This window comes from Notamacropus eugenii, chromosome 2 (genome assembly GCF_028372415.1).
Source record: "Notamacropus eugenii isolate mMacEug1 chromosome 2, mMacEug1.pri_v2, whole genome shotgun sequence".
Classification (NCBI taxonomy): Eukaryota; Metazoa; Chordata; class Mammalia; order Diprotodontia; family Macropodidae; genus Notamacropus; species Notamacropus eugenii.
Window position 1 is genome coordinate 418,471,346 of NC_092873.1, and position 19,458 is coordinate 418,490,803.

The 19,458-nt window shown below is 38.3% G+C and overlaps 1 pseudogene; it reads right to left on the minus strand.

The window, feature by feature from the left end:
- Nucleotides 1-8,297: 8,297 nt before the first annotated feature.
- Nucleotides 8,298-9,151, minus strand: LOC140524126 (ribosome biogenesis protein NSA2 homolog pseudogene; annotated as a pseudogene).
- Nucleotides 9,152-19,458: the final 10,307 nt, after the last annotated feature.

Here is a 19,458-nt window from a genome sequence, read left to right on the forward strand (position 1 = left end):
ATGTTTGTATCATTATTATCCCTGTTTTGCAGATGAGGAAAGCAAAGTTTAGGGAGATTTAAGGGACTTCCCAGAGACTAGGGAGTGGAGGCTGATTTGAACTCAAGTTCTAAGTCCAGTGTGCATTTGTAAAATGAATACATAATATTTGTGCTACCTACATCACATACTTGTTTTAAAGATTAAATAATAGTGGATTATTTTACCATATAATTAAATTAAAAAGTAATTATTTTATCAAATCAAAAAATATTTAATGAGAAATTATGTAAAGTATCTATAAAATACTACATGGGGCCATCTAGTAGGTAGAGGAGGAAGAGTAACAGTAGTAGTAGAACAAGTAGTTATAATAGTAGTAGTAGCAATAATAGCAGTAGTTGTAGTGGTAGTAGTAGCAGCAGCAGTAGCAAAAATAATAATATTAAGAATAATACTCCAATATGGCAAATGGATTCATGATGTCATTAATTTACATGCTCCTTTCACAGTTATATACAAATTGTAATTCAACCATGACTTTTATCCTGGGAAATCTTTTCCATGTCTTTCCATCAATCCTTGACTGGCTTTCTACTTAATAGGCAAGGGACCTTCGCTAATCTTTCAAAATATTGCGAATATTAATACAACACTTGGTCTGTCCATTCATTTTCCCATGTTCTTCATACATTATTGGACTACATCCTTTAATCATAGATAATTGGCTTAATGATGTCATGCATGTGTGTGTGTGTTTTTCTTATCACTTCTCATATGGAAGTCATTCTCACACCATAGAGTCTACTGAATGAAAATACTTTTAATTATGAAGATTCATATCAATCATGTATCTTTTCATTGACCTTTGGATCACTGGCAATTCTGATGCTAATTGCATCATTAAATGTTATACTCTATATCCATATTCTTAGCTATATAATATTACTAGAAAAATACTGTCATTTTAAAAGGTTTTTTATGACAAGAAAAATCATGAAATCATTAAAGGGCTGCATAATTTCCAAAATGCGGTCAATTCCACTTTCCTATTCAATTCTGAGTCCAGTTTGCTGTTCATTTGTATCTAAGGTGAATCTCTTGATGGATACATGCATTCCTCTTCTAGTTGCTTTTTCACATGTGGATTCCTAGGCTATTACCTTTTCAATGTCCATGGAAAAAGGCCCAGTAGTGTTCTTAGACTTTATGACGAAAAAGTGCAATACCACCTACAAACAGTGACATTTCTAGAAATTTACATTTATAGGCAATCATTCCTCCATTCAGGGTATCCCCTATTATATACGTGAATACTTTTGGCATGCATTTACTTTTGTGTCTCATGTCTCACTTGCTTTCAACAACCAAAGAGGATTATTTAACAAAAGTTATTTTCAGGGTCACCTTTCTCAACAAGGCTTGTATAATCTTAATCCCATATTTCATGGGAAACACATTGTTGGAAGAGAAACTTTACAGGGTATATTTTACTCTCTGAAGTTAATTAGAGGAGGAGAGGAGGGCAACACATACATAAATACATAGGATCTTGTATTCTTTATAATGAAAATTTATTGGGAAGTCAAATATGTAGAATTCTATGGAAAATTATCTACAAAAGCCTATTTTCCCTCATATTTTTGTAAAATATATGCTCAATATGTATGTATTCTTATATTTTGTAGATATATGGAAGTAAGCAAATTGGTTGACATCTGCTTCACAGATGACCCTAAAAATAATATATTCTGTCATCTTTTCCATTCTTTTGGAAAGATAGACCACTGAACTATGGAATGACCAGCTAACCTTGGTTGTGGTCCTGTGTAGTCAAAAGAGGATCAAAATTATATCACTGTGTTGGGGTCAATGTACAGTATGTCTGACTGTGGCAGAGTAGATCAATATAACCTCAGAATGCTCTACCACAGGTTGGTCACAAAGAGTTCATATGAACATTTGGAGTGGAGACATCTCTAAATTTGCTCATCTCATGTTTCTTTGGAGTTACTGCAATTTTGCTTTGCTTATAGAGAATACAATACTTTCTTTGATAAAATACACCATGCTAAATGGTCCTTTGCCAGTGATTTCCAAGTCTCATAACTGATAACAAAGTTCTTCAGAGAGAGCTTGAGAGTGTCCTTGTACTACTTCTTCTGACTTCCATGTGAGCCCTTGCCTTGTGTGAGTTCTCTGAAAAATAACCTTTTAGGCAAATGTATGTTTGACATTTAAACAAGATGGCCAGTCAATCTAATCCATACTTGAAATGAGAACTTCCCCTAAAACATACTCAGCAAAAAATGATTAATAATGTTTTTGTTCATCTCCAGTGAAAGGAGAAATGTCGTTTCCCAGAGTAGTTCATTTTATTTTGGAATAACTCTAATAATTAGGGATTTTTTTTTATATCAAGCCTGTGTTATCCTTTTTTTTTTTGTCATTATACTTTTTGCACCTACTTGTACACTCTGAGGTCATATAGTATGTCATCTTCCATGTGAAATTCCTTCATATATTTCCAGATAGCTTTGATGCCCCAGTTCTCCAGGGTAAATAGCCACAGTCCCTTCAAACAACCATCATATGGAATGTCTTTCCATTCTTGAAATACTTTGAAAACACATGCTAAATGTATATTATGATATGGAGCATGCGTCATATAAAATTGTAAGTTATATAATATATTCATTCTCTGAAATCTTGAAAAAGAAACAAAAAAGAATCTCTTCCTTTTTTGAAATATCTTGAAAATCAATCCCCAAGTGCCCTGCAAATAGTGGTACCTCCAATATAAATCATTTTTAGTGTGTATGTGATCCAACAGCTTCTCTCTTCTTTATATTCTTAAGTGGTATTTTTACTTCCTCATATACCATGTGGAGTTCTGAGGTGGTAGAGTCCTAATATATTGATCCTACTATCATCCTCATCATTTTCCTCTGTTTCATCATCAGAAGGAAAAGTAGAGCTCTACATCCCTCTTATACTTCCTTCTCTGTGCCTCAGTTCTCTAAATTAGTAGGAACAGATCACATTGTAATAAACTCCTTGAAAGGATCCAAATTCTTTTGCCATGCTATGAGTCTGATGAACCAAAAAGCATTTTTGATAAGTACAACACATCTGTATCTTAAAAATATTTTTGTCACATAGAAATTATTTTTGTTATGCTATTTTTACACCAAGATGTGACCTGTTATTCTGATATAAATATTAGTTATTTTAGGCTTGGGGGTAAATGAATCTAAAGGTCAATGAAATTATATATATGCTAGAACCTAAAAATACATGGATAGGTATGTGTGAAGATTCTTTGGTTTACAGACAGGATATAAATAAAGCTAGATCTCATGTCACCAAGAGAAATAAAGATTTGGTAATTATCTAGCAAACTGATCAATGTAAATGTCCAAATCAGATCATCATGGCCTGAAGGGAAAATTTTTTAATGGAATCACCTGGTTTCACTATCTACATTGATCATAACAACTGGATAGCTGCCAACTCTCCATTTCTCTTTGTGCAACATAGAAACAGTGGAATGTACACAATTATCACTCATCTAATGGTGAAAAATATTCTGCCCTTCAAATGAAACACTTTCAACCTCTCCTATAAACATGCAACTTTGCATTTTTAATTATTGGCTTCAAGTCTGAAGGATAATTCATATTGACTGCAAATGAAAGAACACTATGCAAGGAAACCACAAGAGATTTAAAAGACTGGAGTAACTGCTGCATCCGCATTTTTGGAAAAGCTTGATAGCAAAAGAAGGTGTTCCTGCCACTTGATGGCAGGCTGGTCTGAGTACATTGTCAGAGCATGCAAACGGAAAAATGAATCACTTATCAAGGTCACAGCCTCTTTACTTGCAGGTGGACATCAGGACAGAGAAACTCAGGGTCTGTGCTGGATGAGATATATGGAATTTGAGAAGATTCTGATTGTCAGATTAAAGGAAAATTCATATTAGTACTAGCCAGATACATAAGGAAAAGAGCAGATGCCATGGTTTCTATGTTGCCTCTTGAAATATAGACTGTACTGGGAAGGGTTTAAGACACATTTCCCCAAAAACTTTCCAATGAAAAGAAATAGTGCTAGTGTTCCATGAATTCAATTTCATTCTTGACCATTATAGTTTCCATTTAAAGTCACTTCTCCTTCAAACCAGTTGCAAAGGACAATGGTTCACATTTCTGTCAGGGAAACAACTCTTTTCCCCCCAAGGAAATCATGTATTCTTATTCAAACTTTGATCATAAAAATACATTGTCAGGGGTGGCACATATCTGTTGTTGAGTGGAGCCCTCTACTCTCACTAAAGTCCTTGCTGATTTCAGAATTCCTTGTGAAGGACTCTCATCAACATTTCTTTGCACCCTCCCCTCATCTCATCTGTATTCTAGTGAATCCATCATGGATAAACAACAAATGACTCATCGGATTACAGGAGATACTCAGGGTAGTTAGGCTTGCATAGTACATAACACACCCGAAATCTTTACTGCTGTTTTTTAAAGTTGGCCACATTGCATAGACATGATTGAAATGTTAAAGGACCTAATTCATAGCCTGTTCTATGCCTGGGTATTAAAATTAAGAATTATCCTTGGTCATCAACTCTCAAGACAACTTAAGACTCACAACACAATTCTCAACACAACATGATTTGTCAATGTCCCATGTAAATAAATGCCTAGACCACACATGTTCTTCAGTCCTTACTGGTGAAGGATAAAGTGAAATTCAATTCATAACTGCATAGGAATTGGGGATATTTTGTTCAGAGTAAAGAACACCTGGCAGGATATGATAACTGTCTTCAAATGTTTTTTAAAAGTCAAATAGAACAAAGATTTTTTCTAGTTATTTTATATACTGCCTCCATAGAGTAAGAGTGGAAAACTTGGAAATCAGAAAAAACCTGGGTTCAAATCTTATTTCCAATCATTCTCTGTCAGATCATGTACTTAACAAACAAATTTTTTTTTTTTATTTAACTTTTAACATTTATTTTCACACAATTTTGGGTTCCAAATTTTCTCCCCTTTTATCCCCTCCCCCCCCCAAACCCGAGCTTTCTAATTGCCCCTGTGACCTATCTGATCTCTCCTCTATCCTCCCTCCCTGCCCTTGTCTCCGTCTTCTCTTTTGTCCTGTAGGGCCAGATAGCTTTCTTGACCCCTTAACCTGTATTTCTTGTTACCCAGTGGTAAGAACACTACATTTGGTCCTAACACTTTGAGTTCCAACTTCTTTAGCTCCCTCCCTCTCCACCCCTTCCCCTTAGAAGACAGGCAATTCAATATAGGCCATATCTGTTTAGTTTTGCAAATGATTTCCATACTAGTTGTGTTGTATAGGACTAACTATATTTCCCTCCATCCTATCCTGTCCCCCTTTACTTCTATTTTCTTATGGTCCTTTCCCTCCCCATGAGTGTCGACCTCGGATTGCATTCTCCTCCCCATGCCCTCCCCTCCATCCTCCCCCCCACCTTGCTTGTGCCCCTGTTCCCCACTCTCCTGTATTATGAGATAGGTTTTCCTATCAAAATGAGTGTGCATTATATTCTTTCCTTTAGTGGAATGTGATGAGAGTAGACCTCATGTTTTTCTCTTGCCTCCCCTCTTTATCCCACCACTAATAAGTCTTTTGCTTGCCTCTTTTATGAGAGATAATTTGCCCCATATAACTTCTCCCTTTCTCCTCCCAATATTTCTCTCTCACTGCTTGATTTCATTTTTTTTTTAAGATATGATCCCGATCCCATCCTCTTCAATTCACTCTGTGCACTCTGTCTCTATGTATGTGTGCGTGTGTGCATGTGTGTGTGTGTGTACTCCCACCCAGTACCCAGATACTGAAATGTTTCAAGAGTTACAAATATTGTCTTTCCATGTAGGAATGTAAACAGTTCAACTTTAGTAAGTCCCTTATGACTTCTCTTTGCTGTTCACCTTTTCATGGTTCTCTTCATTCTTGTGTTAGAAAGTCAAATTTTCTTTCCAGCTCTGGTCTTTTCATCAGGAAAATTTGAAAGTCCTCTATTTCATTGAAAGACCATTTTTTCTCCTGAAGTATTATACTCAGTTTTGCTGGGTAGGTGATTCTTGGCTTCAGTCCTAGTTCCTTTGACTTCTGGAATATCCTATTCCATTCCCTTCTATCCCTCAATGTAGAGGGTGCCAGATCTTGTGCTATACTGATTGTATTTCCACAATACTTGAATTGTTTCTTTCTAGCTGCTTGCAATATTTTCTCTTTCACCGGGGAATTCTGGAATTTGGCCACAATGTTCCTAGGAGTTTCTCTTTTTGGATCTCTTTCATGCGGTGTTCTGCGGATTCCTTGAATATTTATTTTGCCTTCTGGTTCTAGAATCTCAGGGCAGTTTTCCTTGATAATTTCATGGAAGATGATGTCTAGGCTCTTCTTTTGATCATGGTTTTCAAGTAGTCCCAGAATTTTTACATTGTCTCTCCTGATTCTATTTTCCAGGTCAGTTGTTTTTCCAATAAGATATTTCACATTATCTTCCATTTTTCAAATCTGCGCGGTATGTTCTGAGATATCTGTCTTTCTCATAAAGTCCTTAGCGTCCATCCGTACCATTCCAGTTTTGAAAGATCTATTTTCTTCAGTGAGCTTTTGAATCTCCTTTTCCATTTGGTTAATTCTGCTTTTGACAGCATTCTTCTCCTCATTGGCCCCTTGCACCTCCCTTGCCAGCTGAGTTAGGCTAGTTCTCAAGGTGCCAATTTCTTCAAGATTTTTTTGGTTCTCCTTTAGCAGGGAGCTGATCTGCTTTTCATGCTTCTCTCTCATCCCTCTCATTTCCCTTCCCAGTCTTTCCTCCACCTCTCTAACTTGATTTTCAAAATTCCTCTTGAGCTCTTCCATGGCCCGAGCCCATTGGGTGGGCTGGGACACAGAATCCTCAATTTCTGTGTCTTTGCCTGATGGCAAGCATTGTTCCTCCCCATCAGAAAGGAAGGGAGGAAGTGTCTTTTCTCCGATAAAGTACCCTTCAATAGTTTTATTTCTTTTCCCTTTTTTTGGCATTCTCTCCAACTAGTGGCCTGACCTCTGAATGTTCTCCTCACACCCACCTCACCTCCTGGTCCTCCCAGCCAGCATTTGGGGACTGAGATTCAAATGCTGCTTCCCGCCTTAGGGTTTTTGGCGGGGGCAGGGCTGCTATTCAGTGTTAAATTAAGTTCAGGTGCTGAGGTCAGGGGCAGGGCCGCCTCTCTGGCTCAGTTCCCTCAGGGGGTTTATGCACAGACCTTCTGCAATGGATCCAGGCTCCCGCCCGTTTGGGGAGCCCCTGTCTGTAGCCGCCTCTCAGCTTCTATTTCCTGGGGGGGCCCGAGCCGTGGGGGCACCCCACTCCCCTCTCAACCCGCCAAAGAGACTCTCTCACCTACCCCCGTCAGTCACCTGTTGGTGGGGGGGCTTGTGCCGCCGCTGGAGAACCCGTCTCTGGAGTCTTCTCAGATCTGTACCTCTCGGAGCCGCGGCCACCACCGCCACCACAGGTCTGGGCTGGGCTCTGCGTCTGCAGTGTGACAGACCTTTTGTGAGAGGTTTGCAGGTCCCTCTGTGGGTGGGGGGACCCGCGTGGCCACTGGAGATCCCGTCCTCGTAGCCCTCTCGGATCTTTTCCTCACGGTGTCGTGGCCGCACCAGAGCTGCACTCTATTCCCCGTCCCGGTGCCCAGTCCACGGCGTGAAGGACCCCCCCGCGAGAGGTTTGCAGGTCTCTCCGGAGCAGAAATCTCCCTCACTCCAATATTCCGTGGTCTCTGGGTGCAGAATTCGCCCTGGCTTGGTCCCCTCTAGCCGTTCTGTGGTTTGTGGGTTCAGAGCTATGTGTATGTGCGTCTTTCTACTTCACCATCTTGGCTCCGCCCCCCAAACAAATTTTTAAGTAGCATCTCATGCTACTTTTTAAGAAGCATCTGTATATCTCATTTTCTCTTGGGGCATGGCAAGGGGGAGGAAAAAAGAAATTTACATGACAACTTTGTTGTATATTTGAAAGGAATGGCTATATTGTTTTCATAAAAAAATTAAAATGGGGTTGAAAATTCTTGATAATACCTTACACAATGCTTGTGAGGGTCCATTGTGGATATATGGAAAAACATTTTTCTTTTTTTTTTTTAGCTACAAGTTTTGTTTTTTTTATTGCCACTCCAAAATGGGAAAAAGTCTCATAAAACAATAGAAAACAGTGTCTCATCTCTTTTCCAAGTTAATCCCAAATCAAAACAACCAATGTGGAGAATTGGGTCTTTGGTTTTGTTTTATGACTATTCAATGTAGTAACTGTTGCAGTTTTCTTGATATATTGTAGAATCTTTAATAATTGTCAAAGATGTGGAACTTCAGTCAATCAAATAAGCCAGACAGCATTTATGCATCCCTCATTTTCTGGATTGCTGGTAGCCTATGCATATTTCCCCCAGATAACTTTGGTTCCTTGTGTCACAAGGCCCAGCTCACTCACATTCACTTCAATGACAGTCCCTTTAGTTATAACATCCAAAGTTGTATATAGTGGAGAGGAGGGATTTTTCTTCACACCAAGTATGGGTAGGCAAAAAGCGGCTTTAAGTTCAGGATGAGTTACATGAGCCTTCTTAAAATGTAAACCCATTGGCCTAATAAATCTTTCATATTTTGGTGTTTTTTGAATAAAATTATCCCCAACAAAGCAGACTTTGGTAACTATTCTCTTCCAAGTCTTCTTTCTCTTTCCTGTACAAATAACCTTTAACACTTCTGTTTCTCCTTGGGCACAAACTTTTGGCAAGGGCACTTCCCATTTACCAGTTTTCTCTTTTCATTTCTGTTTAATCATATTGGAAAGGACTTTGACTTGGGACTGTTGTCCAGCAGATATGCAGGCACTGCTCCTTGGGGAGTTTTTTCATCATTCTTTCGCTAGGTATTTCTCTTTTCATGCATCTTGAATAGTCTTTTTCATCTGAATCTTCTTAGCATGACATTGTTTATGGTAGAGTTTGGTCTTTAGACCAATCATTTTCTTTGCTTTCCTTGCATGTTCATGAGCCTTTTGGCTTCCCTTCTTTCTCTTTTTCTCATGGTAATCCAAGCGGTAACCATACCATTTTCGGTGTAACTCCATGTTTATGGCTGCCCTTGAGACTTGATAGGCTTTTCTCAGACACAGCCTCTTGGTTATTTAATGACATAAAAAGTTCTAGTTAAGTAGAATCTGATCTCCTCAGATTTGGTGGATTTCTTTCTCAAAAAGATATATTTTATAATGTATGTGTGTATATGTATAATTGATTTGATTAAATATACCCCAATTACATTTTTTAATTTAATTTATTTTTTAAAGTTTTGAATTCCAAATTCTCTCCTTCTCTCCTACCCCTTAAGAAGGCAAGCAATATAATATCATACAAACAAATCATATTTCCATATTAGCCATGTTACAAAAGAAAACACACAAAAGAAAAACAAGAAAAATATATTGCAAAAAGTATGCTTCAAACTGCACTGAGTTCATGAGTTCTCTTCATGATTAGTCTTTGTCCAAAGAATCAAATCACTTTTCCCCTGCTATAGCTATCTGGAGATATAATGTTTCTTACAAAGGAATCAACTGTCTTGACTTCAATCCTGATATTTCCCTTGAGAGGCCCTATATGAAGATAGGAATTTCATAATAAGTGAGACTAAAGATATAGAGTTTGTATGAAATGTTCACACCTTAGAAACTTCCCCAGTCCACAGTGACTTCTCTATCCTTTGAATGCCAATAGTTTTCATTAATGATACCCTTGATACTTAACAGTGCAAGACAATATATGACTATCTTTTCTTGTATTTATGTCTTCCTTTAAAATAACTACCTGATGGCAGGAACTGTGTTCTGTGTTTCCGTGAATCCCCTATAGTATCAAAAACCAGAGTGGAATACTCACATAGTAAGTGTGTTCAGAAAATATTTGTTGATTGGATAAATAATGATTAATAATAATAGTTAGAATGCTATAGTACTTTGAGATTTGTCAAATACTTTACCTGTGTGGTTTCATCTGATAAAGACAATGCTCCCCAATATACCTTATTTCAATGAGGACACTGACCTGGATGTTATCAGAACTTGTGCTAAACACTTAGAAATGAAAATTTCTCAAGTCACCAAGTTGACTTTCATCTGTTTCAATTTTCATAAGAAAAAGGATCTTGAGTTGACATTCATGCTATTAAGCCATGCTTAGAGCTTCTCTAAAGTCAATAAGATGACTGCCATCTTTCTATGAAACACCAAAAGTAGAACTATAGAGTAAAATTTAGTCTATTGAAAGGACGGCAGGATTTGGAGTGATGAGGTCTCCATTCAAGTCCTGGTCCAGCTCGTTGATAACTCTATGACCTTAGACCAGTCTCTCTTAACCTCTCTAGGTCTCAGTTTTCTCACCTACAAAATGAAGGCATTGGATTCAATGACCTCAAGGGTCCATTTCAGTTTTGTCTGTGTGATCCTTTGAATGTATTCAGAATTTTCGAGGCGGAGCCAAGATGGCAGAGTAGAAAGACGCACATACACATAGCTCTGAACCCACAACCCATAGAACATCTGTAAAAAGGAACTCACAGCGAATTCTGGAGCAACAGAGGCCATAGAACAGTGGAGCGAAGGAGATTTCTGTTCCAGAGGGACCTGCAAAACTCTCGCAAAAGGTCCTTTGCACCACGGACTGGGCGCCAGGACTGGGAGCCGAGCACAGCCCTGCCGCGCCCGCGGCACCGAGAGCAGATCTGAGCGGGCTTCAGAGACGGAATCTCCAGCGGCAGCATGGGACCCTCCACCCACAGGTGATGGGGGTTGGTGACAGGGTCTCTTTGGCAGGTCAAGAGGGGAGTGGGGTGCCCCCATAACTCAGGCCCCCTCGGGAGGCAGCAGCTGAGGCGGGAGCAGACCAGGGCTCCTCAAGCAGACAGGAGCTTGGATCCATTGTTGAAGGTCTCTACATAAACCCCCTGAGGGAACTGAGCCCATGAGGCAGCCCTGCCCCCACCTGAGCACCTGAACTTAATCTCACACTGAATAGCAGCCCTGCCCCCACCAAAAGCCCTGAGGCTGGGAAGCAGCATTTGAATCTCAGACCCCAAGTGCTGGCTGGGAGGATCAGGAGGCGAGGTGGGTGTGAGGAGAATATTCAGAGGTCAAGTCACTGGCTGGGAAAATGCCCAGAAAAGGGAAAAGAAATAAGACTATAGAAGGTTACTTTCTTGGTGAACAGGCATTTCCTCCCTTCCTTTCTGATGAGGAAGAACAATGCTTACCATGAGGGAAAGACATAGAAGTCAAGACTTCTGTATCCCAGCCCACCCAGTGGGCTCAGGCCATGGAAGAGCTCAAAAAGAATTTTGAAAATCAAGTTAGAGAGGTGGAGGAAAAGCTGGGAAGAGAAATGAGAGAGATGAAAGAAAAGCATGAAAAGCAGATTAGCACCCTGCTAAAGGAGACCCAAAAAAATGCTGAAGAAAATAACACCTTGAAAAATAGGCTAACTTATTTGGCAAAACAGGTTCAAAAAGCCAATGAGGAGAAGAATGCTTTCAAAAGCAGAATTAGCCAAATGGAAAAGGAGATTCAAAAGCTCACTGAAGAAAATAGTTCTTTCAAAATTATAATGGAACAGATGGAGGCTAAGGACTTTATGACAAACTAAGAAATCACAAAACAAAACCAAAAGAATGAAAAAAGGGAAGATCATATGAAATATCTCATTGGAAAAACAACTGACCTGGAGAATAGATCCAGGAGAGACAATTTAAAAATTATGGGACTACCTGAAAGCCATGATCAAAAAAAGAGCCTAGACATCATCTTTCATGAAATTATCAAGGAAAACTGCCCTGAGATTCTAGAACCAGAGGGCAAAATAAATATTCAAGGAATCCACAGAACACTGCCTGAAAGAGATCCAAAAAGAGAAACTCCTAGGAACATTGTGGCCAAATTCCAGAATTCCCAGGTCAAGGAGAAAATATTGCAAGCAGCTAGAAAGAAACAATTCAAGTATTGTGGAAATACAACCAGGATAACACAAGATCTAGCAGCTTCCACATTAAGGGATCGAAGGGCATGGAATAGGATATTCCAGAAGTCAAAGGAACTAGGACTAAAACCAAGAATCACCTACCCAGCAAAACTGAGTATAATACTTCAGGGGAAAAAATGGTCTTTCAATGAAATAGAGGACTTTCAAGCAATCTTGATAAAAAGACCAGAGCTGAAAAGAAAATTTGACTTTCAAACATAAGAATGAAGAGAAGCATGAAAAGGTGAACAGCAAAGAGAAGTCATAAGGGACTTACTAAAGCTGAACTCTTTACATTCCTACATGGAAAGACAATATTTGTAACTCTTGAAACTTTTCAGTATCTGGGTACTGGGTGGGATTACACACACACACACGCACACACGCACACACACATAGAGACAGAGTGCACAGAGTGAATTGAAGAGGATGGGATCATATCTTAAAAAAATGAAATCAAGCAGTGAGAGAGAAATATATTGGGAGGAGAAAGGGAGAAATTGAATGGGGCAAATTATCTCTCATAAAAGAGGCAAGCAAAAGACTTATTAGTGGAGGGATAAAGAGGGGAGATGAGAGAAAAACATGAAGTTTACTCTCATCACATTCCACTAAAGGAAGGAATAAAATGCACACTCATTTTGGTATGAAAACCTATCTTACAATACAGGAAGGTGGGGGATAAGGGGATAAACGGGGTGGGGGGGACGATGGAAGGGAGGGCATGGGGAGGAGGGTACAATTTGAGGTCGACACTCACGGGGAGGGACAGGATCAAAAGAGAGAATAGAAGTAATTGGAAGCAGGATAGGATGGAGGGAAATATAGTTAGTCTTATACGACACAACTATTATGGAAGTCATTTGCAAAACTACACAGATTTGGCCTATATTGAATTGCTTGCCTTCCAAAGGGAAGGGGTGGGGAGGGAGGGAGGTAAAGAAGTTGGAACTCAAAGTGTTAGGAACAACTGTCGAGTAATGTTCTTGCCACTAGGAAATAAGAAATACAGGTAAAGGGGTACAGAAAATTATCTGGCCCTACAGGACAAAAGAGAAGATGGAGACAAGGGCAGAGAGGGATGATAGAAGAGAGGGCAGGTTGGTGATAGGGGCAATTAGAATGCCTGGTGCTTGGGGGGGGAGGAGATAAAAGGGGAGAAAATTTGTAACCCAAAATTTTGTTAAAATGAATGTTAAATAAATAAATTTAAAAAAAAAGAGTAAAGGATAATGGCAAACAAAAAAAAAAAAGAATTTTCTTTGGTCATCTGAATAATTTTTTTCTCTTCAAAACATCATTCTGCAAGAGGTAAGTGAGATGAATTGAAGGCAAATTCAATTATCTTTTATTCGCCTTGCTAAATCATCCTGCTAGTTGAGAGATTAGATGTATTTTCTTAGTGTTCAATTTAGAATTGACCACCAATGTAACAAATGGACTCTCATATTTAAGCTAAGAATTGTATGGGAAGGTCTGGTCACATTTTCTCAAGAAAAAACATGCTTCTGTTTTCTTTTTTGTCCCACAGTTTTGACACTCATTTCATCTCAAATCTCCATGCACCCAAACAGAATTTTTCAGAAGAAAACACCATTAGGTACGGTTGTGAATTACTAGCGCCAAGTCAACTATTCTTCAACAGTTCTTTCCAAACAACAGATGTTCATGATGCCGTCTTTCAGCAATCGTTTGTTCACCATAAACTTATAATTATCTGCAGGTTATCAAATGTCCTCTTGAAGCAAGTCTGCCCTGGAAGCCTGTATACTTGCTACTAACTTGTGGATTTCCAGCCTACTGTTTCCTTTGCCCATCTGGTAGAGTTAGAGAAAGTAAAGAAACAATACCATAGTCTATCTAGTAAGGTCTGACATCATTCAAATTCATGACAGACAACTAGAAATGAAAAGTTCTGAATGGGCAAAGAACTAGTATCAAGAAAAAGTGATGTAAATTTTACTCATCACTTTAACAATTTCATATATAGGCACTCCCACCATCAACTCAGATCCCAACTCATTCATGCCTCCTCTGCCTTTCTGATTCTATTATCTCTGTAAATCTTCAATAAAGGCCCCAGACAAGTCACCATTGTTGAGAAGGGTGTAAGGAGAGGGAAAACAAAAAGTGGAATGGAAAGATGCAAGAGAAGGCTAAGCTTAGTCAAGCCCCCAAAAGCTAATTATGAGGCTGAATCAAAGGTGAGCAATTTAGGGTTGGAAAACGGAGTTGTACCAAAGGTCGGAGCAAGGAATAGCAACCTGTGGCAAGAGGAATCCATAAAACAATATTCTGGCTTTATGCCTCAAACTTTTCAAGTTAGAATTTAGAGTCAGAACTAACCTCAAAGCCATCTAGTCTAGCCTTAAAGAAAGTATAAATCCCTATCTACATCTCTTCCAATAAGTAGTCATACAACCTCTGGATAAAACTTTACATTGGTAGACCACATTATCCTTAGGGCAACCCATTGTATTTTAGGACACCCTTAATTAACAGTTGTTTCCTTATATCAAGATAAACTCTACCTCTCTCAAATGCCCTCTGATTGCTCTTAGTTCTACTTTTTGGGGAAAAGAAGCCTAAATCTAATTTTTTCTTCCAATGATAAGCCTTCTCAAATTTGGAGACAGCTATCAGGTTACCCCTGAAATCTTTGTTTCACTTTCCTAGGCTAAGCCTCTGTAATTCCTCCAACTGATCCTCCTTTGGTTTTCCTGGTGGCCCTCCACCAGATACATACCAGCTGCTCAAAGTTCCTTCTAAAATGTGATCCCTAAAATTAGACACACTATTCTAGCTTGTATCTGAGCAGAGCAAGATAAAGAATCCCTATTCAACATGGTTTCTATTGAGACAGAAACCAGTACCAGTATGGGTCACTTAGGGTCTGCACATGACAAAAGGTAACTGATCACATCAGGTAGAAGTGGAAAAGTTATGAAAATAGTTGAAGCCTTGACATTTCTTAGTTAAATCCTGGTATGGAAACTCCTTCCAGTAATACTCTTGCATCTAGAACAATTTTTAGCATAACTTTGAAATAGGTAAGGTCTGTCTTTTTGTCCCTCACCTCCCTTGTTAAGAAACCACTCCACCTCAACTATTAATACAGTCATACTGTCAGAGGTCCCTTCAATAAAGGAGAAAAATGATGTGATAAACTGACACTTATTAAAGACTCAATTATCCTTCAGAAGAGTACTTGACTTCTAAAAGAGTAAGGACCTTTAACAGAGCCAGAAAAAAAGGTTTTAGATCAGCATACATGAATGAAATAACACATCAGGAAAGAAAATTTTGGAGGGGAGTAGGAACTCACTATGAATTTATATCACATTGACTGTTGCTTGTTTAGCCAATCGCTTCAATAACCTGTTACTATTTGATTCAATCACTCCATTAACTCAAAGCTGCAGCAGTCCCAAACTATCTCTCAGAGAAAATACATAAACTCCTGATAGAGATTTAAAGTTGAGCATAATCTGACTTCTACCAGTCTTTCCAGATTTATATAACAGCTAGCACTTATGTAACTCTTTAAGGTTTGAAAATCATGTTACATAGATTGTCTCATTCAATTCTCACAAAATGTTATTACACCCTTATTTTACAGATAAGGAAACTGAGACAAAGAGAGGTTAAGTGACCTTAGTACAGATAATGTGTCTGAGACAGTATTTGAACTCAGGTTTTCTCAAAGTTAAGTGTATCCATTGCACTAGCCAGCTGCCTCATTGTTATTTCAAACAATACTTTCTTGTCAAGCTGGACTATTTGTTCTTCCCAATATATGACATTCTCTCCTTACCTTTGCAAATACTATCTCACACATGCTTGGAATGCTAACCCTCCAGAAGTCCACCTCTTAGATTCCCTAGTTCCATCAAAGGCTGAGAATTAGTCCCTTTCAAATCTACCCATACCCAATAACTATAATGATTCCTCTTCTACTATATTTCTTTGTATTTGCTTTGTTTAAGATTCATACTAATTCATCTGTATACATGTTGCCCAAAGTCAGTCATTTTTGCTGAGTCAGTCTGAACGACTCCATCTTAAAACCATGTTTAGACTTTGAGAAAGCGGCAGGGAGCCAGCTAACTTGCATAAAATAGCAGGGCACACATGTTCACTAATCCCATCTTCCCAGGATGTTTTAGTAAGGGAGGAGCTGAGACCAAGGCTAAGACAGCACTAATCCTATCTCTACCTAATTACATGTACCAGTCAAAAATACTTTTGCTTGTATATGGAGGTTGCTTACTCCTGTCTATAAAGGGCAGTACACACTTTGAATTGAGACCAGTAACTATCCAAAAGGGCAGCTAGGTGGTGCAATGGATAGAGTGCCAAGAATACAGAGTGCAAGGCTTGGAGTCAGGAAGACTCATCCTCCAATTTCAAATCCAGATGCTAGGCTAAAGCATTTATATTTTATCCTTGAGGTCAGGAGGAACCACTTTTGAACAACAGAATGACATGGTCAGATTATTGTGTGGATGACGGACTAGATAAGGGAGAGGTTGGTAATGGGGAGACCTGTTAGGACCCTTTTGTAATAGTCTAAGGAAGATATGATGAGAGCTTGAATCAAGTTGTTAGTGATGTCAGTAGAGGGAAAAGTACTGGTTCAAAGATGCTGTGGAGGTAGAATAGACTTTGTCAACATATACGCAATTAAATTGGGTGAGAATGAATGACTCCACATGGGTCTAGCCATACTCTTCATAGGGAAACTTTATGTGCTGTTGGGAGTCAGAAAGAAAGAGTCCTCAGTCATGTCTAATATGTGGAAACTCAGTTTATTACCCTGGGAACATAGGTTCTAGCTGCGTGGCCCTGTACAAATCATGTAACCGTTTGCCTCAATTTCCTCATCAGTAAAATGAACTGGGAAGGGAAAAGCAAACAACTCCAGTATCTTTGGCTAGAAAACCCCAGATGGGGTCACAAAGCATCAACACCATTGAAAACAACTGAACAACATAGGCTATAGGAATAGAAGAGATCATCTATGCCAAAACTATTATTTTTTACAGATTAAGAAATTAAATTAAATCAGATAAGTAAAGTGATTTGCCCAAGGTCACATAGATAGTACACAGTAGAATCAGGATTCAATATAAACTCTTATTTGACACTTGAAAGCTCTTCACAACCTGACCTCTTCCTTATTTTTTAGACTTCTTATCCTTCCAAGTTCTCTATGGTATTGCCATCCAGTTCTACTTGCTCTTCTATGGGCACAACATTCCATCCACATTTTTCAAGACTTTGTGCTGGCTGTTGCCCTTCCTCATCCTTGAATTGCATTATAACTTCATCTCCACCTTTTGAAATATCTTGTTCTTTTATTTTAAATAGCATTGTTTTTCCCTAATTGTAAGTCAAGACAATTTTTTTGCATTCATTTTTACAAGATTTTGAATTCCAGATTTTTCTCCTTTTCTCCCTTCCCTCCCCTTTTCCTAAAATGGCAGGCAATTTGATGTAAGTTATAACTGCTATCATGTAAAATGTATTTCCATATTAGTCAGATTTGTGAAAAAAAGAAAAGATCAAAAGGAAAAAAAAAACATGAAAAGGAATAAATGGGAAAAGTATGCTTTGATCTGCATTCAGAGTCCATCAGTTCTTTATCTGGATGTGTATAGCATTTTCCTTCCAGGGTCCTTTGTACTGTCTTGGATCATTGTTTTGCCAGGAATAGCTGAGTCATCATTGTTGATCATCACATAATGTTGCTTATACTTGTACAATTTTTCCTGGTTCTGCTGATTTCACTTTGCACATCAGTTCATACAAGACTTTCCAGGTTTTTCTGATATCTGCATCTTTATGATTTCTTATTGCATAATAGTATTCCATTACATTCATACATCACACCTTAATTAGTCATTCCCCAATTGATGGACATCCCCTCAATTTCCAATATTTTGCCACCATGAAAAGGACTACTTTAAATATTTTTACACATATAGGTCCTTCCTTCTTTTTTAATGATCTCTTTGGGATACAGATTTAATAGTGGTATTGCTGCATCAAAGGGTATGCACATTTTTATAACCTTTTGGGCCTAGTTCCAAATTGTTCTCTAGAATGGTTATTTCAGTTCACCATTCCACCAACACCCTTGCCAACATTTATCATTTTCCTTTTTTGTTATGTTAAGCAATCTGATAGGTGTGATGTGATACTTCAGAGTTGTTTTAATTTGTATTTCTCTAACCAAAGTGATTTAGAGCACTTCTTTGTATGTCTTTAGATACCTTTGATTTCTTTATCTGAAAACTGCCTGTTGATATCCTGTGACATTTATCAATTGTGGAATGGTTTGTATTCTTATACATTTGACTCAGTTCTCTATATATCTGAGAAATGAGGAGGATTCAGGTTTTTGATCCACTCTACTATCCACTTCCATTTTATGGGAAAGTTTGTCCCATTCACATTCACTTGTGAATCACACTATGATTACTGTGTATTTACCTCCACCCTATTTTTCCTCCTGTTTGTCCTCTCTCTCTTTTCACTGTTTTGGTTCTGTCTACCACCTCCTCCTATTTGCCCTCTCTTCTATCAGTTCCCCTGCACTTACTTAATCTCTTCCCCTCCTATATCCTTGAAGGGTAAGATAGAGTTCAATATTCAACTGATTGTGTATATCATTTTCTCTTTGAGTCAATACTCAATGAGAGTATTTTTCTGATGAGAGTAAGGTTCAAGTAATGCCCATTGTCTACTCTCCTATCTTTCCTTCCACTGTAATAAGTTTTTTTTGCACCTCTTCACATGAAATAATTTATCTCATTCTACCTCTCCATTCCCTCTGCATCCAGTGTATTCTTCTTTCTTATCTTTAATTATTATTTTTATGTCATTCCCTCAAATTCATTTCATACTCATACCCTCTGTCTATTTATATTCCTTCTAGCTGTACTATTAGTGATACAATTTTTAAGAATTACAAATATCATCTTCCCATGTAGGGATATAAACAGGTCAGCTCCATTGAATCCCTTATGTTTTCTCCTTTTCCCTTTTTGGTCTTCTCTTGGTTCTTGATATTGGAGATCAATATTTTTGTTCAATTCCAATCTCTTTATGAAAGTCTGAAATCCTTCTATTTCACTGAATGACCATTTTCCCCCTTGATGTATTATGTTTGATTTCATCGGGTAGAAGATTCTTGTTTGTAGTCCCAGGTCTTTTGCTTTCTGGAATATCATGTTTCATAACTTCCAGTCCTTTAATGTTGCAGCTGCTAAGTCCACTATAATACTGACTGTGGCTTCCCAACATTTGAATTGTTTCTTTCTGTCCACTTGCAGTACTTTTTTCTCAACCTGGTAGTTCCGTAATT